The 22317-nt window shown below is 41.7% G+C and overlaps 1 pseudogene across 1 annotated transcript; it reads right to left on the bottom strand.

Annotated features, from left to right (window-relative positions):
* Positions 1-220: 220 nt before the first annotated feature.
* LOC147301740 (prolactin receptor-like) lies at positions 221-19460 on the bottom strand (annotated as a pseudogene). The gene is made up of 10 exons (XR_015127269.1): positions 19266-19460; positions 17039-17081; positions 14776-14885; positions 12733-12874; positions 10793-10962; positions 9343-9521; positions 4443-4596; positions 3741-3828; positions 3408-3477; positions 221-1756 (listed from the first exon to the last, which is right to left on the bottom strand). The product of XR_015127269.1 is annotated as a prolactin receptor-like (transcript).
* Between the last annotated feature and the right edge of the window lie 2857 nt (positions 19461-22317).

Genomic DNA, 22317 nt, shown 5'->3' with positions numbered 1-22317 from the left:
CCCCAAAAAAGACAAGAATGATCACAAAAGCAAATCAAATATAGACCAGAGTCATCCAGCTACATATAGATCACTATCTTTCATAGATACCGATATTAAAAAACACCGTGTTTAGAAAAAGTCATTCCAGCACTCAATAAAACACACACACACATTCCTCCCCATCCCCATGTGCCTCCTACTTTCCGCTCCACCACACCCACCCACACATGCAGAGCCTTGGGGTGCAGGTGTGTCACCAGGGTGGAGGGGAGGCATTCCTCAGCACACACAACACACATTCCCATACCGAGTTTTTCACTGAGATGAGACAAAACCTCACAGCAATCATTAAATAATGGATGAATTGTATTTCGTATGCATTATTTATTAATCGAAGAAGAGTTCAGTCTTTTTTTATTACACAAAGGTTTTCTCACATTGTTTTTGATCAGTTTGTTATTTGATGATATAAAAAGTACACACAAATTATATACACAACGTTAGCGCAAAATAACCACAGACCAGCTTTTATACACGCTCTCTACTTTCCTCTGCATCTGGAGGGCTGTGTTGACGGAGCTCATGCTCCAAGTTGACTCTCCTCTATCACATTTATCTTCACAAAAACAGACTGAACATCCAAATGATGTTTACCAAAGCAAAGGTAAAATAATTCCTGCTTATTAACCACAAAATATCTTCACTGATGACCTGACTGACCTTGTCCTCCAGAGCTACCCTCTGGGTATCGTTTCTAACTGAATTCTCTGTCACACCAGTGCTGCTGACTGCGGGTGGATGTGCAGATATCCCTTATGTATTTTCCCATGGTTGTTTTTCTGCAGTCGCCTCACACTCCAACTCACACTCACCGTACATCATATGCAATCACAGATGCATTTCATCTAATACTCTGTGTCAGTTTTCGCTTCTCTTGTTCTTTGTTCATCCTTAAATGTTTTCTCTGAGTGGCCGGAATTTGTGGGGGTTTTTCTTTTTTTAAATTAAACAAATAAGCAAAGAAATAAGGAACAGGATCTGATTCCAGTCAAACCAGCAGGATACAGCAGATTTCACTTTGCATATGTTAAAAGTCTGCATGTTGGATGCATTCCTGTTTTTTTGAAGTATATGGATCTACTGCTTGTCAGTCAGCCACTGTTGTCAACAGTAACAGGCAGCACAGGGACAGCTGCCTCATTCCTCTCAGAGTCATCCCCATCATTCTTCTTCTCTTCCTTCCCCTTAGCTTCTAAACCAACCCTCAGAAAAGATGCCAAGCACGGCACTAGATGCACCTCGCCACTTTCCTTTAAGAGCTGGACACAAGTGTAGAAGTTTTGTGGTGAGTGGCTGGTGCTGAAAGTGAGTTCTGGGACCAGGACAGTATTGGGACCGCAGGAATATTGCATCATGCTGTAGTCAGTCCCGGGCAGTGATACGATCTTCAGCATCGGCCATGGAGAAGGAATACTCCGAGGTTTGGTGAAGGCTTCAGTGGGAGAAGAGCTGTAAGGCGGCACACTCTGCACAATCAATGTAGGGTTTGGAGCCGTGAGCTGATGGTGGGCGGACACTTGGGTGCCGGGTTGCAGGGAACTAGTAAGGTGTCCCTCTCTGATTCTGTAGGGTTGCGTGGGTCGCTGTTGTCCTTTGGTGTGTTTAGATAGAGGTCATTGGCACTCACATGGTCCCAGACGTCCTCGGAGGAGCTTGGAGGCCTGTAGCTGTGGAAGTTACTGAACTGACAATTGATTTCATCCAAGTTCCCCTTCTATGGATGGAGGTGGGGGTGGGAGGAGGAATGAAAGACAAAATTGAAAAAGTAATGAAAATTAAGATACGGAAGAAAGTGGGAAAAGAGGAAGAACAATAATCTTAAAGGAAATTACAGGAAGACAAAGTGATAAAATAAGAGGAGAATGGAGCAGGGAAAAACATATATGGAGTGAGGCATGAGAATTAAAAAAGAAGCGTCCTGATGCATGCTCAATCATCCAGGTAAGTAAATCCCAAAAAGTTGATTCTGTTCATCTGGACGTAGCGTTTTCAGTGGGAGAAACATTTCGTCACTCATCCAAGTCACTTCTTCAGTCTGAGCTGACTGCAGGTTTCCCCAATCGTATAAAAAGTATATTTGCATAATGACTGAAACCAACCCACTGAAGGAGCAATGGATCAGTATTTAACTCATTCACTGCCATTGACGTCTATAGCCGTCAATTGCAGTGAATGAGTCAATGGGTTTAACTCATTCACTGCCAATGGCTGGCAGTGAATGAGTTAAGGTTTGACTCTCATCATCCACTGGAGCATAAACTGGATGTCATCAGGACGCTACAACACAGAGCGAACAACATCCCCACAGACACAGCGGCCAGGAAAGCAGAAGAACATCAAGAAGGCCCTGAGTAAAAGTTGCTATCCAAGCTGGATATTTATGAAAGCTGGGAAGGCGCCAAAAGAAAGCTCCAGCTGATCCAGGACAGAAGGACAACTGCTGACTAAGCGAAAACCTGTAGGGATCCCGAGTATCGGAACAGTTGAGATGCATTTTTTCTAAACACCGTGTTTCTGTGGCTTTTAAATCCCAAAATACGCTGCGCCAAAAATTGGCCCACCCCAAGGATCGGGTCCCCCGACACAAACAGCACAGAAGAGCTACCTCGTCAGGCCAGGACTCTGCAGTCTATTTACACCTACAGGCCAGTGGACACTCTTTCAAGGATGAGGATGTACACATCCTGGACAGGGAGGAACAGTCAGGGAGGCCATTTACGTGAAAAGGGAAAGACCATCTCTGAATCAAGGAGGGGGCCTAAGTGTCCATCTTTCACCATCTTACAATGCTGTGATTGCAGCCATTCCCCAACTCTCTGTGAATGGTACTCATGGCCATTGATCAGTGGGCTTTGGTCAGTGGTTGTTCATCAATGGTCATGAGAATTTGCATAATTATGATTAAGGAACTGACCTCCCAGCCCATTGTTCCTTCAGTGGGCTGGTTTCAGTCATTATGCAAATGTACTGTTTATAAGATTTGGGGAAACCTGCAGTCAGCTGAGACTGAAGAAGTCACTTGGATGAGTGACGAAACGTTTCTCCCACAAAATGCTACGTCCAGATGAACAGAATCAACTTTTTGGGATAAGAAAGGAGAGAGAGATGAGGGAGGATATGGGGAAACAAATTAGCCTTAAAATGTAAATATAAAATTAAGCAAGAGGACATGGGAAAATTATGGAAAAGAAAGAAAAGGGCAACAAAACACAGGGAAAAATTGGACTTGATAATACAATTAGAAAAAGGGGGGAGAAGAGATTTAAAAAAGAGACAAATGGAGGGAAGAAAAGAAAGGAGCAGAAGTACAAGGTCAGAACAAATGGCTTAAACCCTGAAAGCAGCGCTGCACGCAGGCAAGTTACCTTCAAAAGCACGGGGTCAATGCCAATAATCTGTGATTTTGGAATGGCCGGCAGGAAGAACTCTTTTATTCTGAAGGTGAACGCAGACAGGGAGGAGGGTTGAAAATAGCAAAAATGAAAACAAAAACACACAACACATTCATCCTCCAACACTGTGACTGTGTGACAGCAGTAACTTCTGCTAACTGAGGTTCTAAGGGTTCTAAATAAGGTCATTGTAATGTTATAGCCATTATAGAGATCAAGGTAAGACCAAAACCAAGTTAATGACTAGCATTTGATACAAAGTCAGCAAGTAATTTTATTTTGAAGGAAAGATGTGTTTTTTCTCACCTCTTGGTCTGTAGAACAAGACTAAAGGCGATAACAAGCAGAGCCAGAACACCAACTCCAGTCTCCAGAATCAGCACCAACAGTTTACCTGCACAGGTAAAACACATTTACTCAGCTTCTGTTTCCTGCTCTCCATCAGCTTTATGACACAGTGACACATTTAACTGGAAAAGTTACAGTTCTTATAGAGATTCTGTGTGTAAGAAGCTGTCATTTTTTATTATTATTTTAGCATCTATAATGCATGTAACAGAAATGTGCTTAATGCAGTTACATAACTTATCTTTTATTAGTCTGCAGGATTAATGTCTTCTGTCGAGCTCTAGATGTTTGACACATCTGTTCTTTCCTGCCACAGCACAGCTGTCATGGACTTTGTGTTCAAAGGATTTTGTTTTAGGTGATTAATGTCTAAAAATTCTGTGCACAAAATGCAAAGGGATTTTACGCCTGCTTAATAAATTTTAGTTAAGCACTATCATAAAAAAGTGCCTACATCTTTTTTATGCATAGCCAAATTGGTTTTACATGGACATAATGAGAAAAAATATCAGAAATTTATAAAAACCAAACATTAAAAGTAGAAAGACAACTGTATTCACTACAATTAAAACTAAAATAATGGTAACAAATAAAAACAACTTACTAATTATCAAAAAGTATGTAAATCAGCACCATATTGCCATCTGCCTGCTGACATACCTGCAGACGGTTTTGGGGGGATGCTCATCACCAGCGTGGTGCTCCAGTCACTCCACAGCTTGGAGTGCTGCGCACGGCAACGAACTCGGACCACGTAGTCGTCAACAGAGAGTCCAAGCAGCTCCACCTGAGGCTCACGCAGAGGATACTTCACCTGCAAACAGATAGCATGTTCTATGACATGCAGACTATAATGAACTACTTTATTCTTGAAAATATGTCAGCAGAAAAGTAAAGAATTCAGTCTAATGAATACATTTTTTTAAAAATCTAAGTTTTTCATTCTCTCTTTTTCAAAGTCTTAGTCTCTCACAGTTCGGGGTTTCTTTTGTATTTTGCTTATTTTTTGTTTTATTTTATGATGCTGAGTTTGGGGTTTTTGTCTGTATGTTATTGAGAGTTTTTTGTTTGTTTGTTTGTTTGTATTTTATTGTTTTTGTGATGTTTCTTTATACTTGTGTTTGTTGATTTTTGTGGTATTGTGACTGTGATTGTCAGTTTTGTGATATGTTATGTATTCTGTTTTGGTTTATTTTTACTCTTCAAGACTCACAGATCTTCCTCTGTCTAACCTTTGTTGTTTCTTTTATTATTCCTCCTTTTTCTCCTTGAGACTTTGTTCATCGAGTTAAACATGCTCACTTTTTTCACACAGCACTGATCACAGTTTTTAGAACTTTGATCTTTATACATAGTTGTGCTTATCATCTTCTGTGCAGATGTTACTGTAGAATACCCAACATCTTCCTCACAGCCGCATCCTGACTTCAGTGAGCTACAGTAAACTCTTATTCATCCGACACCAGAGTTAGAGTCAATGAAATTACTGTCATCTCACATCTGAATGGGTTTTCTGCACAAATGCAGAAATGAATACGTTGAAGACTAATTTAACCAGATACAAATACAGAAAGGGCTCAAATGTTATGTTTTATATTTTAATGTTTCTTTTAGCATATTTAAAACCTTAAATATCTGCTGAAAACACCTTAAGCCTCTTAACCCAGATCTTAAATATAAATCTTACTTAAGAAATAGCAACATCAGCTCTGACGTTCCTTGATTGAATAATCAGATTAAATTTAAAGTCCAATCTCTGCCCCTCCTGGAATCGCTACCTTATCGTGGTGGAGGGGTTTGTGTGTCACAGGGATCCCAGGGGCTATGTTGTCTGGGGGCTTTTGCCCCCTGGTAGGGTCTCCCATGGCAAATTGGCCCTGGGTGAGGGACCAGACAAAGAGCGATTCATAAGACCCTTATGAAAAGGACACCGAGGGAACAGTTTACCCTGCCCGGGATAGGGTTACCGGGGCCCCGCCCTGGAGCCAGGCCCGGGGAGGGTGCCCGAGGGCGAGCGTCTGGTGGCCGGGCCTTAGTCCATGGGGCCCGGCCGGGCACAGCCCGAAGAGGAGACATGGGCCCATCCTCCCGCAGGCCCACCACCCGCAGGAGGCGCCATAGGGGTCGGGTGCATTGTGTGCCGGGTGGCGGCCAGGAGCGGAGGCCCTGGCGGACTGACCCCCGGCTGCCAAGACTGGCAATAGGGACATGGAATGTCACATCTCTGGTGGGGAAGGAGCCTGAGTTAGTGCGTGAGGTTGAGAGGTACCGGCTAGATATAGTCGGGCTCACCTCTACACATGGCTGGGGCTCTGGAACCAGTCTCCTGGAGAGGGGCTGGACTCTGTCTCAGTCTGGAGTTGCCCCTGGTGAGAGGCGGCGGGCTGGGGTGGGTATCCTAGTATCCCCTCGGCTTGCTGCTGGTACGTTGGGGTTTTTCCTGGTGGACGAGAGGGTTTGTTCCCTGCGCCTTAGGGTCGGGGAATGGGTCCTGACTGTCATCTGCGCGTATGCGCCGAGTGGCAGTTCAGAGTACCCAGCCTTCTTAGAGTCCCTGGGGGGGGGGGGTGCTGGAGGGTGCTCCACCTGGAGACTCTGTTGTCCTGCTGGGAGACTTCAATGCTCACGTGGGTAACGACAGCGAGACCTGGAGGGGCGTGATTGGGAGGAACGGCCTCCCTGATCTGAACCCGAGCGGTGCTCTGTTATTGGACTTCTGTGCTAATCACAGTTTGGCCATAACGAACACCCTGTTCGAACATAAGAGTGTCCATAAGTGCACGTGGCACCAGGACGCTCTAGGCCGTAGGTCGATGATCGATTTTGTAATCGTATCAGCAGACCTGCGACCATATGTTCTGGACACTCGGGTAAAGAGAGGGGCTGAGCTGTCAACTGATCACCACCTGGTGGTGAGTTGGATCAGGTGGCGGGGGAAGACGCTGGACAGACCTGGTGCACCTAAACGCGTAGTGAGGGTGTACTGGGAACGTCTAGCAGAGGCCCCAGTCCGCGAGATCTTCAACGCACACCTCCGGCAGAGCTTCAACAGCATTCCGAGGGAGACTGGGGACATTGAGTCCGAATGGACCATGTTCAGCGTCTCCATTGCCGAAGCTGCTGCATTGAGCTGCGGCCGCAAGGTGGTTGGTGCCTGCCGTGGTGCTAATCCCCGAACCAAATGGTGGACACCAAAGGTGAAGGGAGCCACCAGGCTGAAGAAGGAGTCCTATCGGGCTTGGTTAGCCTGTGGGACTCCGGAGGCAGCCGACAGGTATCGACATGCCAAGCGGAATGCGGCTCGGGCAGTGGCTGAAGCAAAAACTCGGGTGTGGGAGGAGTTCGGAGAGGCCATGTAAAAGGCTTTTGGACTGCCTCGAAGAGATTCTGGCAAACCGTCAGACGTCTCAGGAGGGGAAAGTGGTGCTCTACCTGCACTGTGTATAGTGCTGGCGGAGCGCTGCTGACGTCGACTGAGAAAATTGTCAGGCGGTGGAAGGAATACTTCGAGGACCTCCTTAATCCCACTGACACGTCTTCCGAGGAGGAAGCAGAGTCTGGGGATGAGGGGAATGCCCCGCCAATTTCCGGGGGCGAGGTCACTGAGGCAGTTAAACAACTCCTTGGTGGCAGAGCCCCTGGTGTTGATGAGGTCCACCCCGAGTTCCTGAAGGCTCTGGACGTTGTAGGGCTGTCCTGGTTGACACGCCTCTGCAATGTTGCGTGGAGATCAGGGGCAGTACCTGTGGACTGGCAGACCGGGGTGGTGGTCCCCATCTTTAAGAAAGGGGACCGGAGGGTGTGTTCCAACTACAGGGGGATCACACTCCTCAGCCTCCCTGGGAAAGTCTATGCCAGGGTGCTGGAAAGGAGAGTTCGTCCGTTAGTCGAACCTCGGATACAGGAGGAACAATGCGGTTTTCATCCTGGTCGCGGAACACTGGACCAGCTCTTTATCCTCTCCAGGATACTTGAGGGTGCATGGGAGTTTGCCCAACCAGTCTACATGTGTTTTGTGGACTTGGAGAAGGCATTCGACCGTGTCCCTCAGGGTGTCCTGTGGGAGGTGTTGCGGGAATATGGGGTGTCTGGCCAATTTGCTACGGGCCATTCGATCCCTATACAACCGTTGCAAGAGCTTGGTTCGCATTGCCGGCAATAAGTCGGACTCGTTCCCGGTGGGTGATGGGCTCCGCCAGGGCTGCCCTTTGTCTCCGGTTCTGTTCATAATTTTTATGGACAGGATTTCTAGGTGCAGCCAAGTGGCGGAGGGCTTTCGCTTTGGTGGCCTCAGAATCTCATCTCTGATTTTTGCAGATGATGTGGTTCTGTTGGCTTCATCGGGTGAGGGCCTCCAGCTCGCACTGGAACGGTTCGCAGCCGAGTGTGAAGCAGCGGGCATGAGGATCAGCACCTCCAAATCTGAGGCCATGGTTCTCAGCCGGAAAAGGGTGGAGTGCCCACTCCGGGTCGGGGATGAGTTCCTGCCCCAAGTGGAGGAGTTCAAGTATCTCGGGGTCTTGTTCGCGAGTGATGGGAGAAGGGAGCCGGAGATCGACAGACGGATTGGGGCTGCAGCTGCAGTAATGCGGACGCTGCACCGGTCCGTCGTGGTGAAGAGGGAGCTGAGTGTAAAAGCGAAGCTCTCAATTTATCGGTCGATCTACGTCCCTACCCTCACCTATGGCCACGAGCTGTGGGTAGTGACCGAAAGAACGAGATCGCGGATACAAGCGGCAGAAATGAGCTTCCTCCGAAGGGTGGCTGGCCTCTCCCTTAGAGATGGGGTGAGAAGTTCGGCCATCCGGGAGGGGCTCAGAGTAGAGCAGCTGCTGCTCCACATCGAAAGGAGCCAGCTGAGGTGGTTCGGGCATCTGACAAGGATGCCCCCTGGGCGCCTCCTGGGTGAGGTGTTCCAGGCATGTCCCACCGGGAGGAGGCCCCGGGGCAGACCCAGGACACGCTGGAGAGATTATATCTCTCGGCTGGCCTGGGAACGCCTTGGTATTCCCCCGGATAAGCTGGAGGAGGTGGCTGGGGAGAGGGAGGTCTGGGCCTCTTTGCTTAGGCTGCTGCCCCCGCGACCCGGCCCCGTACAAACCGGATGAAGATGGATGGTCCAATCTCTGGTCTCACAGTATAAATTTAAATTTATACCCATTAGAAATACCTGCTTTTACCTATAGACACCACCTATGAACCTGAATAATGTACCCTCTAACCACAAAGACAATGTTTTTGTAATACACTATATTTAGTGTATTTGTGTGTATATTTTACACTCAATATCACAATAATTATAAGTATTTGTGCAACAAATCTTCATAAATGACCAATTAAACGGCCAAATTTGACTCAAAATTTGACTCAAATGTTCATGTCCCCTGTGAATGTTCATGTCCCCTGTGGGACGTGAACATTTCTTTTCTCCCCTAAAGAACGTTACCAGAACAGGAAATGCAAGCGCCTTTACCCAAGTCCATTGTATTATTTTTATGACATAAGACTGCCACAGTAAAGAGAAGTCATATTTGTTCCTCTCCATGTTTTCTCCCCATACCTTCCAGTTGTCAGACTCTGTAACATGTCTGTACTGCAGCTCATAGACCAGTGTGATCCAACCATACTGCACGTGGCCGGGCACCGGGTAGGTCCAGGAAATCAACGCGTTTTGGCCCATTTCATCGCTGCCTGCATTTGTCAAGTTGTAAGTCACGTTGACTGGAATTTCAGTCTGAACTGTTAAACACACACAAAATGTGTTTTGAAACATTAGCTGTGTGTCAGTAAATAGTTCTAGTTTCTATTTCCTGTCTTTGGTGCTCAGGAAAACAAAAAAAGAACATCTATAATGAGACGACAAATTTTGATGCTAATGTTGAAACTCCAGCTTTCTCCTGCCGATGCTTCCAGACATCCATCCTTGTTGAGACTTTTTCTAACTGCAGAGTCATGAACTTTAACATGTAACATGCTACATGAGGCCTGTAGATTCTTAGAGGTAGCTCTTTGTTTTTCTGCAGCTTTTCTGAGCTGTCCACTCTTGGCATGATTGGCAGCAGTTTCTAAGATCATTGTTGATGTCTGTCCTCTTTGGCTTTATGTGAACACACACCTGAATCATCCAGATCAAAAAACTGCAAAACCACTACTTTTACAGAGGTGCTCACATTTTGTGATCATCAGTTAGTCAAGTGATTTTTCACCTGGCTTCTACTTGTCCTCTAAATTCCTATGGAAGCAGTAAGAGTGTGCATAGTTTTTCCACACACTGCTTCTGCATTTTGGATTATTTTTTGTCAAATTAATAGTGTCAATGTCTAATATGATATAGTTCATCTGAGGTAGTATTGAAAAAAATCATCCCCCGGCTTCCAGTGTTGCTATAAAGTTTGCGATTTGGAGTTTAAAAATAGTCAAATAGTTAAATAGTCAGATATAATGATAAAAGAGGTGACCGGCTAAAACACATGTGCATAGTTTACTCCCAAGGCTAATTTAGAGCAAGGAAAAATCCTACCACTCACTAATACCTAAAGGTCACTAAAGGTCTGCTTGCACTAAAAACATATCAGATGTGTTTTTTTTGGGGGGGACAGTCATGGATATGCAGACAATTATACATGGATCACGGTGACAGTAAAGAAAAGTTAAAGACACACACAGGAGCACAGATTTTTTAGCTGGTTGGCGGAGCATGAGGACTCGTTTCTGGTTTAATTAATTTATAGCCTCGAACTTACTCTTTTTTCATCTGTTTTCTTTGTATCATTTTGTTCTTCAGTAAATAAGCAATAACAAGGAGAAATTTGCACTAATATCTGATTCAATTCAGAATCAAACTCAGAACAGAACCGCTTTGGTTTGTTTTTTGGGTTTTTTTTTTTGTTGTTTTTTTGCTAAATAACAAACCAAAAACTAACTACAAAAAAGAAACTGAATTTTGTGTTATGGAGTAATGGAGGTAGTTTGAATCAGTATTGATAAGCCAATATCATCTCCATCTTTACCTATTTCTGCCACATCCAGGCAGTGCTGCTGGGAGGTGTAGTTTCTGTGGGTGGTTATGGCAATCACGGTCAAACAGTACACCGTCCATATAGACGTATGGCTGCTGTCGAAGTGGCAGCTGTTGGGGCCGCCAGTCACATAGTCTGGACATTCAAGGTTGGGTTCCTGCCTTCAAAAAAATCAAAGAAAAAACACATTTAGATAAGCACTAACACACAAAAAGGAAATCAGTAAATTAACACTGGACATTTTTTTATACAATACCTTTCTTTTGTTTTGTTTTTTTTCACACTTTTTGTTTAACTTCTAAGCAGGTCTGCAGAGTTTAGTGGTGTTAGACAATTTGATATATAGCCATCATGAAGCCATTGTTGTAGCTTCACTCTGCAGTTCAGAGATCCACCCAGAGTCCTGAAGAACTGTTTACAACCAAAAGAAAAACAAGGAATCCCACAACAGATGGTCTCACTCCTGAGGACCTGAGGTTAATTTGTCTGAGACTGAAGTGATGCTCAGAGACGTTTTCCATCATACCTCAATACGAAGACTAAACCAAGTCGCCACCTGGTTTTCCCAACCTCTAAAACCAACTTAAAACCAGTTTCAGAACTAGTCCAAAGACAATGTCAAATCATATTCCAAATGCAAGAATGTCAAGGAACCTGTCTTTAAGTTTCCAAACTTTTGTATATGGAGCATAATCCCAAAATTGTGTTTAGCCTCATTGACATGCAGCACAAACATCAGTGGTGAGGTGTGCCTGCAGAGTGTAATCTCCCTCTCTGAGCTGTGACTTTATTCCTAGTTGCTTTGCTGTTTGGTGAAATTTTGTCTTTTATTTGTCAGATAATCACTGATCTACATTTGTTTTCCCAAACAAGCACTGGTGGGTGCGCTGAAGCCACGTGGAAGTCAAAAGCACAATCCAATTTCTCCTGATTAGTGGAAGTGTTTTCTTTGCTGTGGCTGCCATCTGGGCCAGCTGGCATCTGTTTGAGGCCACGTCTGCGTTCAGGACTTCAGAGTAGCTAAAATGTGAACGCTTCCCAGTGACACGAAGCACGAGAAATCAAACTGCACAAACTCACCTGACCCAGAAACTTCAGTGTGCTGCTGATCTGGGGCTTCTTTTATAGTTTCACAAGGCTAAAACAAGGCTCTTATTGTTTGTTATGGACTCTGGCAGATGCCAGTGCTTCTCACTGGGCTCTCCTCTCAGAAATCTGTGCCCAGTCTTCAGTGAACTAATATTGCTGTCTAGCCTCCACTCTCCTTGTCTGGATCCTTACTCCTCTGTTCCTCATTTGCTGTTCCATGGAGTCCAGTGCTGCCTCCAGCTCTTGCTTCTGCTTAGCCACACCTCTAACCTGTACTCAAAGGACTTACCTGGATACATCCAGATTCCTGCTCTGCTCGGAAAACCTCCTCCCTAAACTGAAACCTCTCTATTCACAGGTAAGGCTATTTCCATCACTTACTCCACAATCACATCTACACGAGCTTGCCTCCACCTAACCTTCTCCTCTCCTCCCCATCACAGATCTCCGAGCTGTTTGTCTTTGCTCAAACTCTGCACCAGTTTTCAGTACGTCATTAGTTGTCTTTTCAATAAACCTTTTATTTAAAGAGTTTGAATTCTGAGTCCTAACCTGCCAGCATGACATGTATAAAAATCTCTAGGGAAGTTTGATTAAAACACATTTAAAATTTATACCCCAGAATAAGTTTTGACTTTGACATAGCGGGTTTATGCCTCTTGCATCTTTGCTTTTGTGGAGCATTTCCATTGAGTTCAGTTCAGAATTTTGGAGAGCCACATTTGTCAGTTGGTATAATATCCTGCCATCCCTGTAGGATGTATTTTTGTATATTTCTATGTATTTTTTACAATGTGGGCTAGTTTTACTTATAAAATATTTTTAATGTGCAGTGTTCATACTCTGTAGAGTAGGTGAGGATGTGGGTGACTTGCTCGCCATCTGTCAGGTTGCTGAGTGGATGCCACCAGCAGGTGAAGTCCTCCATGTTGGGCGAGCGGCAGAAGTAGATGTGAGGCATCACTGTGGGGCCACCGGTCGCCTCTGTGGAGTCAGACACAGGTGGAGTTACAAGCAGCGTGATGCAGTAACACTCTCTGCCAATTATTCATATTTTGCTTCCAAGAAAGATCCTGGGAGGTTTTATTTTAGATTTATCTTGTTACTTGCAGTTGCAATACTTTTTAGTTGTTTTTTGATTCTGATGGAGTAACTTTGTATTATCAAAAAGTGGAAAAATGTTAATTTCTCTTACTGTTATCTCATTTTGTGTCAATTTATCCTCCTTTTAATCTAATCCCTTTTGATTATCCAGCCTTTTTTATTTCAGGCGTCCACTTTTTGTTTAATGAAGCAATGAGGCAGAAATCCCCTGCCTCCAAAAAAACAAGTAAATCACAGTGTTATAATTGTAAAAATTTAAAGTATGCTACACAGATTCTTAAATATAGGATTAGAGGTTGTGTATGAAAGGTTTCTGCAGTCACAGTGCTGTTAAATAATAATCAAAGCTCTGATAGTAACGGATGCACACAAACAGCAGAATGAAGTTTGTAACCAGAAGAAAAGTAACTTCTCTGATACTGCAGCACATCTTTACCCTCTGGAGCTCTTATCTAGTGGTTGCTGGTCAGGCTTTTGCTGCTCCTCTTCCCTCAGCTGTGGAACTCCTACAGAGTTTATGTAAAGATGGGCGTAGCTTTTGGTTTCTGGATGCTGTAGTTTGAATCCTTTTGGTTGCTGTTGTGTTGGTTTTATGGATCAAGAAGTAACGATATGTGTATGAAAGAGTGGAGTACTCAGTTATCAGCTAATCTATAAAATGTATGAATGCAACACCCAGACTGAGATACCTGCCAAGGAGTAACTTCTGTGTCCTGTTAAAGATTTATTACATAAAACATGGAGACTTTAAATATAATTTTGTGCTGGGTAACTGTTTCACTGAGTTAAAAAAACAAAAACAAAAAATATTTAGGCTTTTTACTCGAGTAAAAGTTACAATCCTAGTTAAATAGCTTAAAAGTAAACAAGCTCTTAGAATCAAAGTAATTCGTCTTGTGAGATTAATATAAGTGTCTATGTATCAGTCTTAGCTATAGAGAGCATTCTGTTTATGTAAAATGACCATTTCATATACATTAATGATCTATATGAAATGGTCATTTTACATAAACAGAATAACTTTACTGCTTTACAGCATAACTACCTCTAGGCAGTTTAATTCTTAGCAGGGCCTCAGTGTGGTGATTAATGTAGTGAAACCCTGCGTGCCCATCAAGATGATGCCGTGGGAAGTGAGCAGTAATCCATTGGAAAATCTGTGGCGCTTCAGTCTGCAGCAGCAGGGAAAAAAGGGAAGGCCGTATGTTTGCATCCAGTATGCAGATTTATGGCTTTTCCCTTTGATTTTCCCTTTGAGATTTCGCCAAAATGCTGGAATAGTTTGTAAATATAGTTTTGTATAGAATAGTTAGTACATAATTATTATATACTATGATTAGATAGTCTTTGCACTTTTAAAATGAAGAGCCACCAGTTGTTGTTCCACGATGCCTGTTGATACTAGTTTTTTACAAATTGGTGAAACTGCCTTTATTTGTGCAGGAGTTTCACACCCTGTGAGGTTCAAAGAGAAATTTCTAAAGAACAGAAAGAATGGAGGGATGACTTAAAATAATCATGCCCTGGATTGATGTGAATCCTGTCAGAGGATTTACAGTAATAAATTTTAAGAAACACATTTTTCCTTAAAAACGTTTTATTCCTCTCAAATTAAACTGTTATAATTTCAGCACCATGGACCGCACACACAGTTTTTATGTTGATCTCATAAGCAGTCATCTTACACTTGACTTTTGAGTAGTGGACCTAACATGCAGAAAATAAAAAGAAATCACCAGTTTGAAAAACCGCCAGTCTTAAGCGGTTGCTCTCAGACTCACCATGGTCGTGTCTTTCTGTGTGAGCGATGTTCTTGGCGACGATGCTGCCATTGCTCACTGGAGGAAGCAGAAAGAACAGCAACCACAACATCTCAGATCTATCTGGTAACCTGTCAACACAAACAAATAAACATTCAAAGATGAAAACTGGAGAAAACGGCGCTGAACCCCTAATGCTCTTAACACTCTTACTGTGATTTTTTACTGTGATTGAGTCTCAGTGTCCACTTGTGTCTGTGTCAGGCCAAGAGGCCAAGTACATCTAAGATTTTCTTAGGTTGTTTCAAGTTAGTGTTTGAAAGCTGTACTACCAACCAAAAGTCAAGAAACAACCTCACTACTAGACACTGGACACATAATATTGGCACCATGTTTTGAAATTTGAGGGCTTTTTGCCTATGTGTCAAGTAAGATACTGACCATTTCAAATCCAATCTGATGGGTTCATTTTACCACAGCCAATATTACATTACTTAAAATCACCTAACTTCTTAACTCAGACTTAATTATCACTCCAAATACTTTAAGTTGCATTAAAAACATATCTTCTGTGCATTTAAAAAAAAGAAACTTGGTGTATATTCCCTTTCAAATTCTGGATGATTTCCAAGCTGTTGTCTTTTGTTCTCCTCTGTAACCCTGACAACAGCTGCTGCTCATTAGCTCCAGCTTACATTCAGATCTTTCTAAAAGTTAATAACCCTGCAATGTTTCATGAACTAAAAAATATTTCTGAGAAAATATCATTGCCTTTAGATTTCTGTGTTCAATCATTTCTATCAAAAACATCAGATATTAGAGGTTCTGTTGAAAGCTTATTATTTTAAACAGCTTAGTCCACTGAACTGCTTCCTCAGGCTGGGCATGTGCAAGAAGTCATAGATGCACATTTACACACACTGTTGAAGGACCAGGAGAGTGGACTTGTAGAAAAACCACTGTATTTCCCTCAGCAGGTGGATGCGGCGGCATTAGAAGTAGATGAGACTTTAAACCAGGAGTCTCGGACATTTTCCTTTGCTTTCTTCTCCTCTGTTTTATTTTTTTTCCTTGTTTGTCTTTTTCCATCCTTACTCACTTTCCTTTTCATCACATTCCTCTTCCTTACACTCCTCCTCTTCTTTTTCCAACTATTCCTTATTAATCTTTTCCTTCCTGTTTTCCTTCCTTCATTTTTAACTCATTTTTTTCCTCTCTGTGCTTGCCTCTTCCTTTTCATCCTTGCACATTAAAATGTTCAACCTTTTCATCCATCATTTCACTGTCCCTCCTTATTTCTTCCCTTCCCTATTAAGTCCTCACTTTAACCCTTCATACTTGCTTTTCAGCAGTCCTTTTCCCTCCTGACCTTCTTTTCTGTCCTTACTCCTGCCCTGCTTCCATATAATCACTCCTGCTTATTTTGTTTCTTTACGTACTTTTACCCGTCTTTTCTTCTTCTTTATGTACTTTCGCTATTCATCCCATTGCCTCCCTTTTTCCTCTAAATCCCTTTTTTTACTACTCATTTTTATTCTCGTTTTTCAGTTTCCTCTGATCTGTCCCACTTCATTCACCTCTGTTGACTCTGCCTTTCCAGCTCATTCTTGTCCAGCAGCTCAGCTCTATCCTGGAGTACTAAGACAACAATTACCTCGAATAATCCCCACCTTGATCTCACAGGATTACTGCGAAGCCTTTTTGGGTTTTATCTGGCAGCCTCGGCTCACACTGACACGCCACAAGGTGCAACATGACTGCCTCAAAAAGCACAAAAAAGAGTGTCTCGTCCTTCAGACTGACCCACGTCAGCAAGCACGCAAACTTCTTCTGCAGGTTTCTAATCCCTTGGCGTCCCTCACCAAACATCTGACCTACAAAAAGCCAAACACTTGTTTTAAAAGCTTCAGATTTTATGTTCCCCAAAATCAAACCCCATGCTCTGTCTTGTAGGATTTAATAGGTTTTTTGTATTTCTTTATGAGATTTTAATATTTATGTAACAGCAACATGTAATTTGCTACAGAGAAGAGGGCTATCTCTCTGCTCTACTCATCAAAGAAAATGAGTGATATGAGTTTGACACACCGATGTGCTTTGCTTTGAGATGCTGACAGAAAGTAAAAACCCCAGACTAAATCCAGTTATTTGGATCTTTAAAATCCAAAAGCAACAGGAGGAAATTTTGCTAATAACCCAGTGAGCTCATAGCCTAATTAGAGGGGGGAAGTCTTAATTGACAGATAATTGCATTTGAAAGCTTTGTCACTCAAGCATGACCCACCTGGAACTTGTTCAAAATGCAGCCGCAAGGCTCCTGACGGGTACTAGAAAGAGAGAGAATATTACTCCAGTACTCGCATCTCTACATTGGCTACCAGTTAAACATAGAATCGATTTTAAGGTTTTACTATTTGTTTTTAAAGCTCTCCATGGTTTGGCTCCAGGTTACATTTCAGATCTTCTTAGCCTGCACTTACCCACTCGATCTCTGCGCTCCTCCAGTCAGATGGTTTTATCAGTTCCACACTCCCAGCTCAAATCTAGAGGTGACAGGGCTTTCTCCATTGCCGCCCCGAGACTCTGGAATAGTCTTTCCCCCTTCATAAAATCCTCTTCATCCTTGGAAGTCTTGAAATCGAATCTCAAGACCTACTTATTTTCCAAGGCTTTCGGATCTCTTTGATATCTTTTTTATTCTGTCTATTTGGTCTCTTATCTTATTGGATGGTGTTGTATGTGTATATACGTTATGTTCACATATGTGTGCTTGTGTGTGAATGTGTACAGTTTTGTATATGTATGTGCATATTTGCATGTACATTATATGCTATATACTCTTACATGTCTTACAATTCTTTTTTTAAATGTTTTCTTTCTATTTTAATTCTTTTATTATATTATCCCTCTGTTCAGCACTTTGGCCGACACTTGATGTCTTTTAAATGTGCTATATAAATAAAGATGACTTGACTTGACTCCAAAATGAACTAATGGCACAAACACGCCTAACAAGATGAAGTTACGTAATGCCAATTAGAAGAGATGAAGGGCAAGACAGTCCTCCTCTTTAAAAAACACTGGTACTCACACTTTAAGGTGAAACAAGCATCGTTATGACTGAAACAGCTGGCTCTGATGTAGAAATAATCTGAACTTTCCAGATATTGTCACTTTAATATATCAACACAATTTTGACACTTTTTTAAATCAAAGAAAAAAAACCAACAAATTAATTATATGTAAATTTTCCATTGTTTTTTGTAAAATGTTACATTTATTGGATTCGGGTCAAATGAAATGTAATTTATTGATTGGCATACATTCAGTTTATACCTTCTGAGTGCACTCAGTAAATTATAATCCCCGCTGGTTTCATTGATGTCTCTGAAATTTTTATGTTTTTTTCATCAAACAGAAATGAAAATTGGACTCTGTGCGATATTAAAAAGGTCAACCATGGAACCAAATAATTATAAGAACTTATGGGTAGATAACTAGTTTAACTCCACTATTTAATTAAATTAAACATGTAAAACAAAGTGTACACTCAGCTGGGAGAGGATCCAGAGTCCTACTCAACATCAAAACTGGATCAGCGTCTACAGTTTGATCAAACAGACAGTCTGAGACACAAGTAACAGATTCACGAACAGGCTGAGCGGGTGTACATGTGTTAGTCAGACGGCAGTTTCACTGTCCTGTTTAAATTGATTAATTAACTAATTAAAACTTGGGTTGCACTTTCGGCTTTGCCTTAATAGGTTATTGATATGTTATTAAATAGAAACAAACAGTTTAGAATTTTGCAGCACTGTTTCCTGCATATTAGACAGAAATTACCCCAGGTAAATGAGTAGTAATTACTCAGAAATTACCACATTATTAAATTCTTGTTTCTTCCTTGTTACCCTACTATTACCACTTTATTAGCAAGCTGTAGTTCCATATCCTTGCCCCCAGTTTTAGGGCCCTTATTCTCCAATCACACACATTTCAGCATAATACTGTAATCACTGGTACTACCATGATATTACTTGGATATTAAGTGGTTATTACTTTGGTAAATGCATGGTAACAAATTAGAAATTAGTACATTAGTACATTATTACATTCTTATTTCCCCTTGTTACCCTACTATTACCCCTTTATTACTCAGCTGTAATAGAAAGTATTATTATTTATATGAACTGTTAATAGATCAGCATGTGCTGTTAAATTGCAGCACACCAAATAACATCGGTTTTATAAGTAATTTGATTTCTTGTCCTTAAAAAAGGTCCATGGTCTAAACGAATTGCTCCTGTGACGCTACACCAAATAATAAGATGTTGTAGTAAACAGTGGCTTGCTGCTCTAAACACTTAATTAATCCTTCATTAGTTCGTAATGTTAAGACTTTAAGGCATTTTGGATCTGGTTTAAATTAAGTTTGTAAACTGGGATCTTCTTGTTAACCTTACAAACTAGCACGTTTGACTAGCAGATTATAAAGCAGGAATCCATCTTACCAGGAGTAAGCCTCTTTAACGCCTCATGTGGCGCGATTCCTCAAACATGAACCCACACCGGGAGCAGGAACCGGCTGGAGGCCCGTCGATGGATGAAGTCCGTACAAAGAGTCGGGACCTGTTCTAACAGCTGCTGATGCTGCTGCTTGGTGCTGAAGTGCCATCCATGGAGCAAGTGCGCCTTTCACCACTCTGTCACAGTATATCTGCCCCCCTCCCCCCCATAAGACGCTTTTCCTCCACCTGATCCCGCGTCATAAACACCAGCTGGAGCTCCGGACCCCAACCCTTCCCTGTGTGTGTCTAGCACTGCCAATATTAGAGTATATAAGTGGCACGAAGTAATTAAAATTATACTGTAAATTTCAGAATAATTTAGGTACAAATATAGTAATATAGTAAATGAAAGAGAAACAAACAAGACTATTTTACAGTATGGTTAATGTAAAAATCTTTAAAGCAGGAAAAAATCATGTAGCAAATGTTGCTTACAGTAAAAGTACTGTAAATTTCTTTTACTGAAAATTAGTTGTAAACTTAATTTAAAACAAGATTTTCCTTGCTACAAATTACTTTCACAGATGATTACTGTATTTTCTTTTACAGTAACTTACTGACACCGAGCTGCCATTAAGTTATTCTAATATTACAGCAACCTGTTTACATGAAATTTTGGAAGAACAACTGTGTGTGTGAGAAATATTAATAATATTAAATATTAACTATAACCAGGAGATGTCATGTAAATCAAATAAAACAATAGCGAGAGACAGCTGGAAACAGTGATGATGTCTAAGCATAAACTGTGCTCTCCCGCTCCCCCTACACACCAAAAAGCTTCAAATTTATAAACAGTTAGCAAACTCTAAACCTGCTTCAAAAAGTCCAGATTTAAGCTCAAAAGAACACAAAAGAAGAAGATGTTGTAGTAAATAGAACACAAGATCCACTTAATGGTTAATTCATCCTTCATTAGATTATAACGATAAGACTTTAAGGCATTTTGTCTTTGGTTTAATTGAAGTTTGCAAACTCTGATCTTCTTGTTAACCTTACAACATTGGCATTTGACCTGCAGATTAAACAGCAGTAAACCATCTTACCTGAAGTAAGCCTCTTTAACACCATCTGTGGGGAATTTCCTCAAAAGTAAACCCACACTGGGAGCACGACCGGCGGGTAGCCTGCCGGTGACCTGCCGATGGAGTGGATAGTGTGGCTGAACAGACGCTGACCTCACAGCTGCTGCTTGAGGACATGCAGTTATCAATTACTGGTTAAAAATCTGCAGTTTTTTTTATAAACTGTTTTTATTCATTATCAAGAAAAGCATAAAACATGCAGACAAGAAAGAAAGAAAGAAAGAAAGAAAGAAAGAAAGAAAGAAAGAAAGAAAGAAAGAAAAGAAAAGAGAAAAAAACCCCAAAGGGAATATTTCAAAGTCATTATATACCTGTACAAATATACATATGGTGTAAAGAGGAGAGAGAGAAAAAACAACAACAAAAAAAACATATTTTCGCTCAATTACCCACAGATTTAGAAAGAGAAAAGGCTAAACTCCAAGAGTGAATTATTGTCCTTTACGCTTACTTCCTATTTAACTGAGAACATCTTAATCTCAACCATCCCCCCTCAACAGTTGGGACAAATCATTTGGCAAATAAGAAAGCAAAGGGGACCAAACATTGAGACCCTCATTTCCTCCTAAAATAGCAGAAGTTCTTTTGTGAGGAATAACTTTTAATCTGTACCACAAAGTCACAGAGGGGGTTTATCCTTAACCCAATTAATTAAAATACATTTCCTAGCTACCAGCAATAGTTTGTCACATAATTTGCACTGCAAGTGATTCATCTGCAGTTAAAAAGAGACAAAACTGCAGGACTGGCAGACATAGGGAGCTGAAATGACATTGGAATATTAAGCATTAGATTAGATTATTTAGCTTTATAATTACAGGCCCTGGTAAAACTGTGGCATCAGTATAATATGAGATTCGTGAATTAGCTGTATTAAGAGTATTATAGTGGTTATATGATGCTAGGAGAAAAGCTGTAGCTGTAATGGAGTGAGATTTTCACATATCATGCTGCAGCAGTCTTGCTTTAATGCAGGCCTGGGATAGATTTGGATGAAAACAACAAAAAAAATCTGCTGAAAAAAGCCTAACAAATTGTACCTCTAATGTGTTTTGTTAGGTTTTGTGCACACAACATATATTGTACAATGTAATGCCATGTTTTAATGCCTTTTTAACCTGCTACTGACAACTCAAAAAATAGAATTTGCAAAGTGTTTTAAAGACACATGTAAAAATAAAAAATAAGAATACAAAGATTTTCATTGTTGATTTCCTGCTTTTTCACTTATTGTCCGTGCAGTCATCATACCTGACCATTTGCCTTAACAAACAAACAAAACAAGCTATAAAAAAAAGACAGACAGCTTAGCAAATAACCCATTTTAGGTCCTAAGATACTGGCAGCCAGCCACATCTGTGACAGATCTTCTGACAGATGGTGATCATCCTGAGACTCCTCCTGTTTATTTGGGATCTCTTCCTGCTTAGAAGTAAGAGCATCACCTTTAGCACTAGTGACTTTGTCGGAAGGCTGAATTTTCCTGGATGTCCTCCTTCTGACTTTGTCATCTTCTCTGCCTCCTGCTAAGAGCTCCATCATGTCGGACTGGAGTTAATTCAAAACTGGAAACTTAAGGTTTTGGATATAGGACTTCACATAAATGTCGAGAGTCTGGCTGTTTACTGCCATCATCTGTCTTTTACTATTTTCTACCCTAATAATCTCCAGTCACTGGCGCAGAGAAGTTCATGGACCAATGCCAGCAGGGGTTGTTCTAGTTCTAGTTCTGCTAATCAGCTTCTCCTGTTTATGTAGTAGGATCCTGGGACCTTGATGCTGACATGGATCGTGCAGCAGAAACAGCCTTACCAGGCTGGATAGATATATAAATGCAATCCATTATTATTATTATTCATTTATTTATTTAAATAAAGACTCCTAAACTTCTGCTGTGCGGATTGAATCCA

The sequence above is a fragment of the Aulonocara sp. 'chitande type north' Nkhata Bay genome, linkage group LG23 (assembly GCF_057382095.1).
Source record: "Aulonocara sp. 'chitande type north' Nkhata Bay isolate Kocher_YH1m ecotype deep benthic linkage group LG23, A_spYH_male_GT1.1, whole genome shotgun sequence".
Classification (NCBI taxonomy): Eukaryota; Metazoa; Chordata; class Actinopteri; order Cichliformes; family Cichlidae; genus Aulonocara; species Aulonocara sp. 'chitande type north' Nkhata Bay.
Note: the sequence above shows the minus strand (reverse complement) of the source record. Positions and strands in the feature narration are given on the sequence as shown.